We start from the raw sequence: 12,615 nt of genomic DNA, 5'->3' as shown, positions 1-12,615 counted from the left end.
TGTGTCTGTCGTGAACTGAGGCCGAGCCAAACCATACAATGATTGAAAAACAGAGTACTGATTGGATGATGGCCATGTAGAAGAGTATGAGTAATGGTTCTATTTCTTAAGTGCTGTGTCTTCTCTCTGCGTTTCTCTAAAGAAGGCAAGTATGGGTTAAATTAGGGGGGGGGGGGGGCGGTGGGATACTGATGAGGAAACTGTGGCACCAAACTAGCTGCCCATCAGACTTGGCCACTTCTAAAATCTCCCAGAGGGATATAATACAAAGTCAGTAAATATGGGTAAACTTAAAGTATAAAATAAATGACTCCAGATCTGGTCAAGGTTTTAACGTGAAAAATTCTTAAAACTACCCCTGACATGTTTAAGTTATGTGTTCATAAAGTGTTTCTGCACAAAAATAAAGGATTAATACTGTATATACAGTATTATAGATTTATCAAACAGTATAACTGACAAAACATATATATATATATATATATATATATATATATATATATATATATATGTACAGTGCATACCGGTATATCAAAACACTGTCACGAGATGAGTGAATTACATAAATTGCTTTATAGCAGCTAGTTAGTCTGGGTACAGCACAAAATGTCAACAGGTGTAAATGTAATGCATATGTGTGGAAGCATATAACATTTACAGTACATCACATATAGGACTATCTGTTACTTATTTCTTTTGTAGTCTTCCAACCACTATAATGCTGACATGTATTTTCTGGAGCTCACTCATTTGTATGTGTGTGACTTTAAAATAATTTATGCCGACTTACCCCAGGTGACCAGGTACTAGTGAGCTTCAGTGCTCACTGATTCTCAATGTCAGTGTCCCTCAGCATTAAACCTGCATTAGATGAATGTTGTAACGAACTGAGCTCAATCCCCTATTGCCTTGTACTGAGCATAGTCACCTACGGATTACATATAATACAACGCACCAGTAAAGATCCTAAGTGTTATGCACTAGTTCAAAGATAAGGTAATCACATGTAATCTCGAAGTCTACAATCTTGAGAGTTTTAAATAAGAAATGTATGTGGCATTGAGCCAGCCACATCAGCTCAGGTTTCCACATAGAATGTTCTGGGGCAATACCAGGTACACTTGCCCAGCAGTCCTTAAAGCCTCCTGCATGTACTTCCCCTTTAATAGACACTTTTCCCCAGTGGATTAGGTCCACCAGGAACTGGGGTGCTGCCAAGACTTACTAGGGGACGAGGCTGCTACAGAAGGCTGGGCAAGGCAGATATGTAATTGGTGTCAGGCTGGGAAACAAAGAAAGGACCAGACAGTCAAGATAAGGAACAAGAATACATTATTGTGTGCAACTGGCACCGGACCACTTTGTACACTAACATCACTGCACTGCAGATGTTAGCGTAATTACGGGGTAGAAGACCGCAATGACCGATATGTAGTGTAATGGTTGCTGATAGTGTCTAAGTGCAGTAGTGGAACTACACTGGTTACTGACAACCAGACCAAACTTTGGAGCTGTGCAATTGCAATACAGACATACAGAGCCAGACTGCGGCAATAGCTGTAACAAGCAGCTAATACCAGTAACGCACTGACAGACAGACAACTGGCTACAGAATCCGCAAGAGCAGAATAGACGCTAGAGCAACACAGATGGACAAACAGATACAGGGAACGGACTGAGGAGTGGTTCAAGTTTATAGACAGGACACAGGTATAATTAATTAAAGGCAGGGCCGGTGCTAGGCCCCGAAGTGGCCCAGGCGGGAGGGGGCTCCCCGGCGCCCTCCTGCTCCACGCGGGGGATGCAGGCGGCGGGAGATGCGGCTGCGTAGAGTTACGGCGGGCATAAAGTAACTCCACGGGGGGAGAGAGAGCATCATGATGCGTCTTGCTCCACGGGGAGGGGCTCTCCATGGGGCGGCGGAAGATGCGTTGCTCCATGGGGGGGCAGAGAGGGAGACCATGGACGCTCACCTTCACCTTCATCCGGGAGCTGCTCCCAAGTGGCCACCCTCCAGTGGCCGGCGCCCTAGGCAAATGCTTAAGGCTGCCTAGTGGTGGCGCCGGCCCTGATTACAGGATACAAACAGAAGCCCCAGTGGAGGAAGGATCAGCTGGGGAAAAAAGAACCAAACACAGCAAAGGTACTGTACATGAAGGGTTACACAAACTCTGGGAAACAGGATCCAGGTACTGTAGGTGAGCACAGGCAAGGACTGAGTCAGAATACAGGATTAACACAGGCTTGATCAATATGCACCCAGACAGGATTGGGGTTTGTCAGGATATGCTCAATAACAGGTACATGAAAAGAAAGAAATAGATTGTTCAGAGAATACAGGAGTAATGAGATGTGATGATGGGATGCAGTTAAGATCCCGGCGGTCGGGATCCCGGCGTTCAGAATCCCGACGCCGGAATCCTGACCGCCGAAATGCCGACACTTTCTCCCTCCTGGGGTGTCCACGACACCCCTGGAGGGAGAATAAAATAGCGTGCCGAGCGTAGCGAGGCACCGGGCCCGCTGCGTGGCGAGCGCAGCGGGCCCACTGCGTGGCGAGCGCAGCGAGCCCGCAAGGGGGGGCGATCCACGTCCCCCCCTTGTCGGCATTTCGGCTGTCGGGATTACGGCGTTGGGATTCTGAACGCCGGGATCCCGACCGCCGGGATTCAATACTGAATCCGTGATGATCTCTCATCAGTTAACCTGTTTAAAACAGGGGATGGCGATTAAAAATTAAGAGGGAAGTCCAGAAACAGAGCACTGCATCCCACCTGGAGAGGGTCATGTTGAGAGGTATGGGCTCAACCTTAAATTTGCCCCTGTCTGTACCCAAGCCTTCACATCTAGAGCTCAGTTGCAACTATTCTTGCAGTTGAAGGGGCATAATGGGTTCTAATGGCAGACTCACACCTAACCTTAGTTCAGTGAGCATGTGCTGTTACAACTGTGGGCCATGCAGAGGTGTGCATACACGGAGATACGTCAGATTTATTGCACAGATAAAGCTGGTGCAACCTAAGTGTGCATTGATCCATCCAATGGAAGCCTAAGGCTGCCCAAATCAAAGTTTTGCCCAGCACACACGAATGGGAGAGCTGAACCAGAACCCTACCCCCACCCACAAACCTGGACAGGATTCAAATAGACCTCCCACTGGTTTAATCCAACTGGGTGCAGTGATGTCCAAAGGAATAACCTGACAGACAAACTTTTATATTTGTCTTTTATATTTTTATATATATAATTTTATATATAAGATTGCAGGGGCCAATTTGTTACCATCCAAATCCTCAGATGCTGATGGGCTGTAATAATATCAGCCCAATTCGCAATGCAATAATTTAATACATTGCACAGATGTATCAATTATCATTGACCTTCAATGCTGTGACCTAAGCTGCCACTTTGCATCATCACATACTGCACTGGGGGTCACACAAGCAGCTAAGAGTTCTGATTACCGACAGCTCTCACCGGAGCACAAATCCCTGGTCAATAGGTAGGTCTCTTGGAATTTCTATTTTTTTATTTTTTGCACTGTGACATTGGACACACACACAATGGCCTGGTGACCGCACTGCTCCTAGGCAGAGAAAGCTGTGTAGGGATAGGTGATTCACAGTTATCCCTGTGATTACAGGTTTTTATAAAATACATTTGGCCAGATTGCATTTCTCATTATAATTATGGGAAATGTGATCTGGTTACTTAAAAAATGTGAATAAAAGGGTCTGAAGCACTTTTTCCATGAAAACTGTTCATGAAAACTAAAAGTCCTAGAATGCATTTTAGGTGATACTAAAATAATGTGAAAAGGGTGTTCTCACATTAATTTAGTAAAGATATTATTAATAAATACCATAATCTATTCTACAGCAAGCTACATATTTACAGTAGGCAGATAGACTTCAATAATATGTCTGCCTCAACCCATCCAAGATTTCTTAATCTATTCATAGGCCTTTTGAAGGCAGCAAATTCATTACTGTGAAGAATCAGCAGCATATTTTAATGGACAAATTATTTTGAACTAAACATTCACCATCTGTTGCCCTCTTAATAATGAATGCAAACAGAAATTTCTGAGCATTGTATGTTGAAATGCAAAGGAAACAAGAAATAAGATATTCAAGAATTAAATGTTTTAGTCCTTGGAATAAAATAAACTGGCAGTTTTATTTCATTAACTGTTCCATTCAATGTACAGTATGTTTACTGCATCGTGATGTACTGCTTGTACTACATGTATAGAATTGGACATGTTTTTTTTTTGATTGGATGTGGTTGAGTGATATGGACGGAGCATGGTCTATTTTTTCATCAGAAAACATGTCTGCCTTCACTGTGCAAGTGACATATGCAGCTTTCACCACAATATATGTCTGGTGGCTGTAATGTCTTTTGATTGCCCACTTCCATTAGTTGAACAAATATGGTCTGCAAGTGTGTGAATAATTAATGTCCTTTGTTGGTATAATGCTTACTTGCAATTATTATATATGTTACAACATACACTCTGCTCAAATGACATATCATATGACAAATAGAGAATTGATGACTAGAATAGTGGATTACTTCTGAGAACACTGCATATTCAACTTTCTCATTACTGCTGCCGTTGGAATTGTAGACATTATCAATTACATGGTGGGGGTCCTGTCTTATTTACAGATCTTAATCCTCTCTGCAAGAAATATTATTTCCCGATATTGACGTTAAAGGGACGCCATCATAAAAACGTTATGTTCTGTAATAGTTTTCTCTTTATTTTATTGATATGGAATTCCCCTTGTCGTGTTATGTCACTTGTCACATCACAAGAAAGATAAAACACACTGAACGACACGAGTCAAAAATGAAAAAAAAAGTATTGCGACAAGATACTTAGTGGAACCTTTTAGTGACATTTGCTGAGGTAAAATGCAATATACAGTATTGTATTTCTCCCAATAATAATATTGGCTTTATGGCTCTGTGCCAATTCGTATACACACAATTATGGGTACTTATGTAATATCTGGGCTCCCGTTTTTCTTATGACACTGCGTACCCTCGCGGGGCTCGCTGCGCTCGCCACGCTTCGGGCACGGTGGCTCGCTGCGCTCGCCACACTATATAAAATCAACTCCATGCGTAATTGGATAGTAGGGGTATGAAAAAATGGGGTGCATTTAACATGGGAGCCCAGATAATACATAAGTACCCAATTATGATTACTATAACTCCTCCAAATGAATCAAGGTCCTGTCAATAGTGTTATTTTAAATTAATTTATTACATCAGAAAAAAACATAGATGTCCTAATTTGATAGATGCCCTGGTTTGTCACAATGAAGCAAATATTTTTTGTTTGTCCCTAGGATCTAGCCCTCTAAAAAGTAAAATTATTATTACAGGTTGAGTATACCTTATCCCAAATGCTCGGCACCATGAGCATTTTGAATAAGGGATTTTTGGGGGATTTTGGAATATCATTTTTTTTCATACTTACCTGGTCCCCTGGTGGTGCACTGATGCAGGGCCAGTGCTAGGGGGTTCGGCGCCCTCCTGCAAACTATAAATTTGCACCCACAAAAGCTTTACAAAGAGACAGCGCACACCAAAAGAAAAATGTGTGATCTCACAAGGAAGGGGAATGGCCACACAATAGTACTCCCACTCCAAATTATACCACATAGTAGCACAATATTATTCACCTTACACAGCTGTAACTAGCCATTTTGGTGCCATGAGTTAAAAAACAGGGAGAGTTCGCGCCGTAGGAGCGCGCAAAAATGTAGGAACGTGGCTTCATCGGAAAGGGGCGTGGTCACATAAAAATACCAATAACACATTATGATTCACACCTCAATGCCCATTACACATTATACCACACACAGTAATGCAAATTATACATTATGCCACACATCATGATGCCCCTTACACAATATGCAGCACACCATAATGCCCATTACAAATTATGCCACACACCGTAATTCCCCTTACAAAATATGCCATGCACCATAATGCCCATATGACATTGACACACACTATGCTACACATAATGCCCTGAGTACTCCTGGATATGCCCACATTTGAAGGGCTGCTTATTCATAATGCCCACACCAGTTGCCAAAAGTAGTTGCTCTGCTTATATGTAGTGCTCACACCAGTTGCTGACATTAGTAGCACTGTGTAACCATATGCCCAAACAAGTTGCCGACATTAGTAGCACTGTGTAACCATATGCCCACACCAGTTGCCGACATTAGTAGCACTGTGTAACCATATGCCCACACCAGTTGCCAACAGCAGTAGCACTGCCTCTACACGTGCCCACACCAGTTGCCGACAGCAGTAGAGCTGCCTATACACGTGCCCACACCAGTTGCCGACATTAGTAGCGCTGCCTATAGACATACTCACACCAGTTGCCAACATTAGTAGCACTGCCTATACACATGCCGACAGTAGTAGTGCTGCCTATACACATGCCCACACCAGTGGCCGACATTAGTAGCGCTGCCTATACATGTGCTCACACCAGTTGCTGACAGTAGTAGCACTGCTTATACACATGCTCACACCAGTTGCCAACAGTAGTATCGCTGTCTATACACGTACCCACACCAGTTGCCGACATTAGTAGCGCTGTCTACACACATGCTCACACCAGTTGCCGACATTAGTAGCGCTGCCTATACACATGCTCACACCAGTTGCCGACATTAGTAGCACTGTCTACACACATGCTCACACCAGTTGCCAACATTAGTAGTGTTGCCTGTACACATGTTCACATGAGTTGCCGACATAGTACACTTACACTTTAGTCTCCTGGCAGCTCAGCCTCTCCTGTGTCTTCAGTGACAGTCTTGCTACCTCATAGCCCCGCCCCCTCCGCCAGTGTATCCCCGCCCCTTTCTGTACATGTAGCCCTACCCCTTTTCGTCCGTACTGCTTGCTGACCTGTTTAGGATATGGGGGGGGGGGATTTTAGATCTTGCTGACCTGTTTAGGAGCCTGGAGAGAGCTCTCTGTCTCCGGCGCTGCTGCGTGCCCTGCAGTGTGACGGGCGCAGCAGCAGCCGGCAGCCAGCAGCCACAGAGACAGCAGGGGATGCAGAGCAGTTACAGTGCCTCTCCTGCCCAGCAACTACCTGCTTTGCATCCTCTGCTGAGCGGGTAGCGCCGGCCCTGCACTGATGGTCCCCTGGCGTCCAGGGTGTCCCCCGGCGTCCACGACGGCCTTCAGGATCCTTTTCAGTGGCATCTCTGGTCCCTGGGGTGCATTGTGCGAGCATGCGGGTGCACTGGTGACATCACTAGCGCGCACGCAAACTCGCGCAATGCACCCCTGGGACCGGAGATGCCACTGAAAATCCTGGGGGACGACGACATCGGGGGATGAGGTTAGTATGAAAAAAAGGGATGGGGGAAAAAACTAAATACAGAATTCTGAAAAACCACAGTTTTCGGAATATTTCAGTTTTTGGATTACACGGATAAGGGAGACCCGACCTGTATCTGGTAAATTCCTATATATGTTACATAGGCACGCTGTAATACAAAATGAGTTGTTCCTCTGGTAGGAACTCCAACAAAAGTTAGTTGTAGACTTGTTTTCTATCTCCACCATAATGATTGGGTGCATGATGTACCAACCTTGTGCTGTACATCCTGAAACAAATTTCGCTGATACTAATTGTATATGTACTAACATATTTGATTAGTATCGCAAAGGGCAGCTCTTTCAATATGAGATGCCATTTGTGATTAGCGCCAGTCCCTCGACTTCCAGGTTTATATCAGGGGGGGATGTCTGCCATGTGCAGAAGGAAGGGTCAGCCACTGGGGATGCTGGCAGGGATCCAATCAGATCTAAGCTAGGTCTGTGGAAAGGAAGTTCATAGGCTTCTACAGGGAAACATCAGCAACAGTTGATGCTCCGTACCAAAACCCTTACTACGTATGAAAATATGGTAAAAACCTAGAAAACTTGGTTTTAACCTCATTTACACTCTAGTAAATCCTGCCCTTTAGTATTTCTAGTTGCTAGCTGTAAAGAGTCCATTTCATACTTTTTGGCAGTTCTTCATAACCATGAACACAAACATCATTGACTTATGGTCGATATAGCTGACACAACACATCATAACATTTTATTTTTTTTAATTCTTTTTATTAAATTTCTTTTACATACAAAACAGCATATACACAGTGGTGGATTCAGGGGGGGGGGCAACCGGGCACGTGCCCCCCTGTCATTTATTTTGTAGCTGAGGACCAGGGCTTTCCAACGAGCCCAGCCCCGTGTCTCTAGCCCCCCGGGAACCGGAGATATCGCCTGGCAAACATGTAACGTTTTTTCCCCATAGGATAATATGGGACCCGTCAATTCCGACCCCCACCCGGTTCCGACGGCTGCCAGTTCCCGCCCTGGCATCACAGAAGCTTGTGGTTGATTTCATTCAATTCCAAATCGCTAAGCCTTCAATATGATACCAGGCTCGTCCAAATCGGTCAATCAATTCTAGAGATATTGCGTGTAAACCGATTTTTTTATTTTTGAAATGTAATTTCATGTCTGTTCATGTTCTTTGAGGGCAGATTACTCTGGAACCAAACGTTCCAGTTTCACTGGACCAAAATCATTTAAAGCCCACTCAAAAGTTCTTCAATATAATACTTGTCTCATGTTAATGGGTCAGTTGGTTCCAAAGATATAGCCGGTTAAATGAGATAACTGGTTAAAGGGGGGAGGGGTGGTTTTCTCTACCCCTCACACCAGAAAATGCAGGGACTAGGCTGGTGTAAAAGAGGCCAACCTGGGAATGCATTTTCTGGTGTGAAAGGGGTATTATTTCAAATAGCCGGGACCTGCAGTGCTCTGAATACAGCCAGGCTCTGCCACTGTCAGTGGCTATCACTTCTGCCTGGCGGCGGCTGTCCCCCATTTACCACGAGCATGTATTCCCCCTTGGCAATGAGCATGTAATCCCACATGGCAACGAGCATGGAACCTCTGGCAATGAGCATAAAACCCTTGGCAATGAGCATGTAGAGAAGCAGCACTTATGTAGCATAATTTTTAATAGGCATTATGGTGTTTGGCATAACACATAATGGACATAATGGCGTGTAACTTAACGTGTAATGGACATTATGGTGTAAATGTTTAATGCGAGCCTTTGGTCGACAATGTCCCTGTTTATGAAGTGTATTGTGAATTTTGGCTTAATCTGTGTGGCATTATGTGAATTCTGGCTCAATCCATGTGGCATTATGTGAATTTTGTCTCAATCCTGGTGGCATTATGTGAATTTTGGCTCAATCCATGTGGCATTATGGGAATTTTGGCTCAATCCGTGTGGCATTATGTGAATTTTTTTTTCCAATCCGTGTGGCAGTATGTGAATTTTGGCTCAATCCGTGTGGCATTATGTGAATTTTGGCTCAATCCATGTGGCATTATGTGAATTTTGGCTCAATCCGTATGGCACTTTATGCATTTGGCTCAATCCGTGTGGCATTATGTGAATTTTGACACAATCCATTTGGCATTATGTGAATTTTGGCTCAATTCTGTGTGTGTTATTATGTAAATTTTGGCTCAATCCATGTGGCATTATGTGAATTTTGACACAATCCATGTGGCATTATGTGAATTTTGACACAATCCATGTGGCATTATTTGAATTTTGGCTCATTCCATTTGGCATCATGTGTAAGGGGCAAGTATAATGGGGTCTAGTATTTTGTTGCATAATGTGTAGAAGTTTTATATGGTGTTGACATGCACCCTGTTGAGTGGCCACACACCCTTTTCCAGAACGTGCCTGTGGCGCGCGCACAACTACATCCTTCACTTTTGTCGCCATGGTGGGCCTGCGAACTTTAAATGCCAGGGTCTATTTTTTTATTCCATTCCCACCCTCTCCTGCCGCTCTCTTAGCATGTACACTGGCACCACTAACACTGCCCCTCCCCCACCCAAACCCTTTTTTATCATGGTGCCCCCCCTGTCATTTTATCCTGGATCCGCCCCTGCATATACATAAAACAATACACAATTACAAAACATTATCACTGGGATAAAGCACCTAGTCATATACATCACATTATCTATCATATAGTATATTTATCCGGCTATTCCCAGTGGTACATATAACATCACACTACTAATGACACTTGCCCCCTTTTGCCCACCCTTGCCCTTTCCCATGCCCATTTCATATTCCTATTCATCCCTTAATAATTCTAATACTGCTTAGCCAGATTTATGAGCTCATTTTGGGCCTATGATAGATTAGAGAGAGGACTGATGTTTACTATGGACTAATTTTTCCCCGGGTCCTTTTATATTAATATTACTTTCCCTTTAGTTTATATCAATATTTGTGCTGTATTTATGCTGTCCTTCGTTCGCTATACCATCAATGGCCTTGTTTCTTGGCCCGGCCAGATATCTACGTCTCTTCCTGTGTGCCTTGTGCTTTTTAATGAGTATGACTCTCGTTTGTGATCTGGGCTCTTTCCCATATATCATTTCTGTGTTTCTTCTCTATATTTAATATACTTTGTGAAAAAAAGAAACAAAAAGGGTAAATGGATTATCTTATATTTATCTGTGTTTTTCTTTTACATAAATCCCTCATCAATTTATCCATTTACTCCATATTTTGTTAAATTTACTTATAGTGTTTCTATATATGTGTATATATTTTTCATGTGTCACTGTGTATTCTACAAGTGCATTCCAACCTTCAAACTCCGGGCCTGTATCTGCCAGCCAAGTCCTGGCTATCATTGCCTTGGCCAGGGCACATACATTAATAATAAAGGCTTTTTCCACCCTGCACATACTCCCGTCGCCTATCATATTCAAAAGACAGCATTTATTTGTCAGGCTCTCCCTGTTACCCCCCATGTCTACCAGGGTTTGTTTAACTTTCTCCCAAAATTCCTGTACTATTGGGCACTCCCAGACCAAATGATAAAATGTGCCGGGGGGGGCGCATTTACACTTTGGACATTTATTAGAGGTCCTTCCACCAAATTTCATCAATCTTATCGTTGTTGAGTAAGACCTGTGTAACATAAATGATTGTACTTGCTGCACTCTGATTGAATTCATGGCTTTTGGTACTGATGACATCGCACTAGACCATTCATCTATCTCTATCGGCCCCACATCACTCTCCCATTTCTCTCTAACCTCGTCCAATCCGCCCCCTTACGATTGCAATTGTTGGTTATATATTATAGAAATTAGTTTGATTTTCTTTTCGGATTTTAGCAATTTCTTAATTGGGATTAACCCAAATCTTGGTGGGGTATTCTTGAAGTGTGCCTCCAATGCACTTCTCAGCTGAAGATATCTGAAGATATACATCATAACATTTACTACAAAACACATCTAGTAACAGCATTCATTGCAGTCCTTATCTACCAAGCTACTGTACTTGCAGAGGGTTACATTGTTGCTTAATTTATAAACTTGTATTGTATTGACTTGTTAATTAACTTTTAACTTTAACTATTAAACTATATCCGATCTATAGACTGCCACTTTTTTAAATCCCATTCTATTCAGTAGAACAATTTAATAAAAAAAAGATCCATCACTACTGATCTTCCTTTGCTAGATTATCTCCCTAACTACCATCCCATCTCTCAGCTTCCATTCTACTTGAGAGATTTGTCTACTCTCGCCTCTCACACTTTCTTAACTCTCAAACCCTATTAGACCCGCTTCAGTCAGGCTTTCGTTCCCAACACTCCACTGAGACAGCACTGACTAAAGTGGTGAATGATCTGGTCACTGCTAAGTCTAAAGGCCATTACTCACTACTCATTCTTCTAGATCTTTCTGCTGCGTTTCACACTGCTGGTCACACTCTTCTCATACAAACACTGCACTCCCTAGGTCTTAATGATACAGCCCTTTCCTGGTTCTCATCTTACCTATATGATCGCTCTTTCAGTGTTTGCTTCTATCAACCCCATAGTTGTCACCAGTAGTTTTGGGCCAAGTCTCTGATGGTCTATCTGCCATTTCATCTTAGATGTCTTCTCGCCACCTTAAACTCAATATTTAAAAAATGGAATTAATTATATTCCTACCAGCCAAGAGTGGTTACTATCCTGATATCTCCATAACTGTTGACAACAATCTACCCTACCCCACAAGCTAGTTGCCTAGTGGTAATACCTGACTCTTAACTGTCCTTTGTTTCCCACATTCAATCAGTCTCCAAATCATGTTACATGCATCTAAAAAACATATCCAAAATATGACAAGACACTTTAGTGTTCATTCTAGCACCCACCATATTTGAAAACTCATGCAGTTCCTCTTCCCTGCCTTGGATGAAATTGGTAGCATCTAAAATCAGCCACATTAAAGATATGACCCAGCCTTCATGGTCTTTTTTTAATACCAGTGGAAAGGGAGACATTTTCTTTCCCATCATACAGTATACACAATCCCAATATTCTCTGTTGTTCATACCACCTAGTGTTCATCAGTGCATCTAAAAACCTATTTGGGAGTTCCCTAGTCAAAGAGGACAAATAACTCTCTCATGTAGCAAAAAAAAAAAAAAAAGCTAATTGTTCGTTATTTAAAGAG

Source organism: Crinia signifera, chromosome 6 (genome assembly GCF_055691185.1).
Source record: "Crinia signifera chromosome 6, ASM5569118v1, whole genome shotgun sequence".
Taxonomy (NCBI): domain Eukaryota; kingdom Metazoa; phylum Chordata; class Amphibia; order Anura; family Myobatrachidae; genus Crinia; species Crinia signifera.
The sequence above is the reverse complement of the archived record's forward strand: the minus strand, read 5'-3'. Positions refer to the sequence as shown.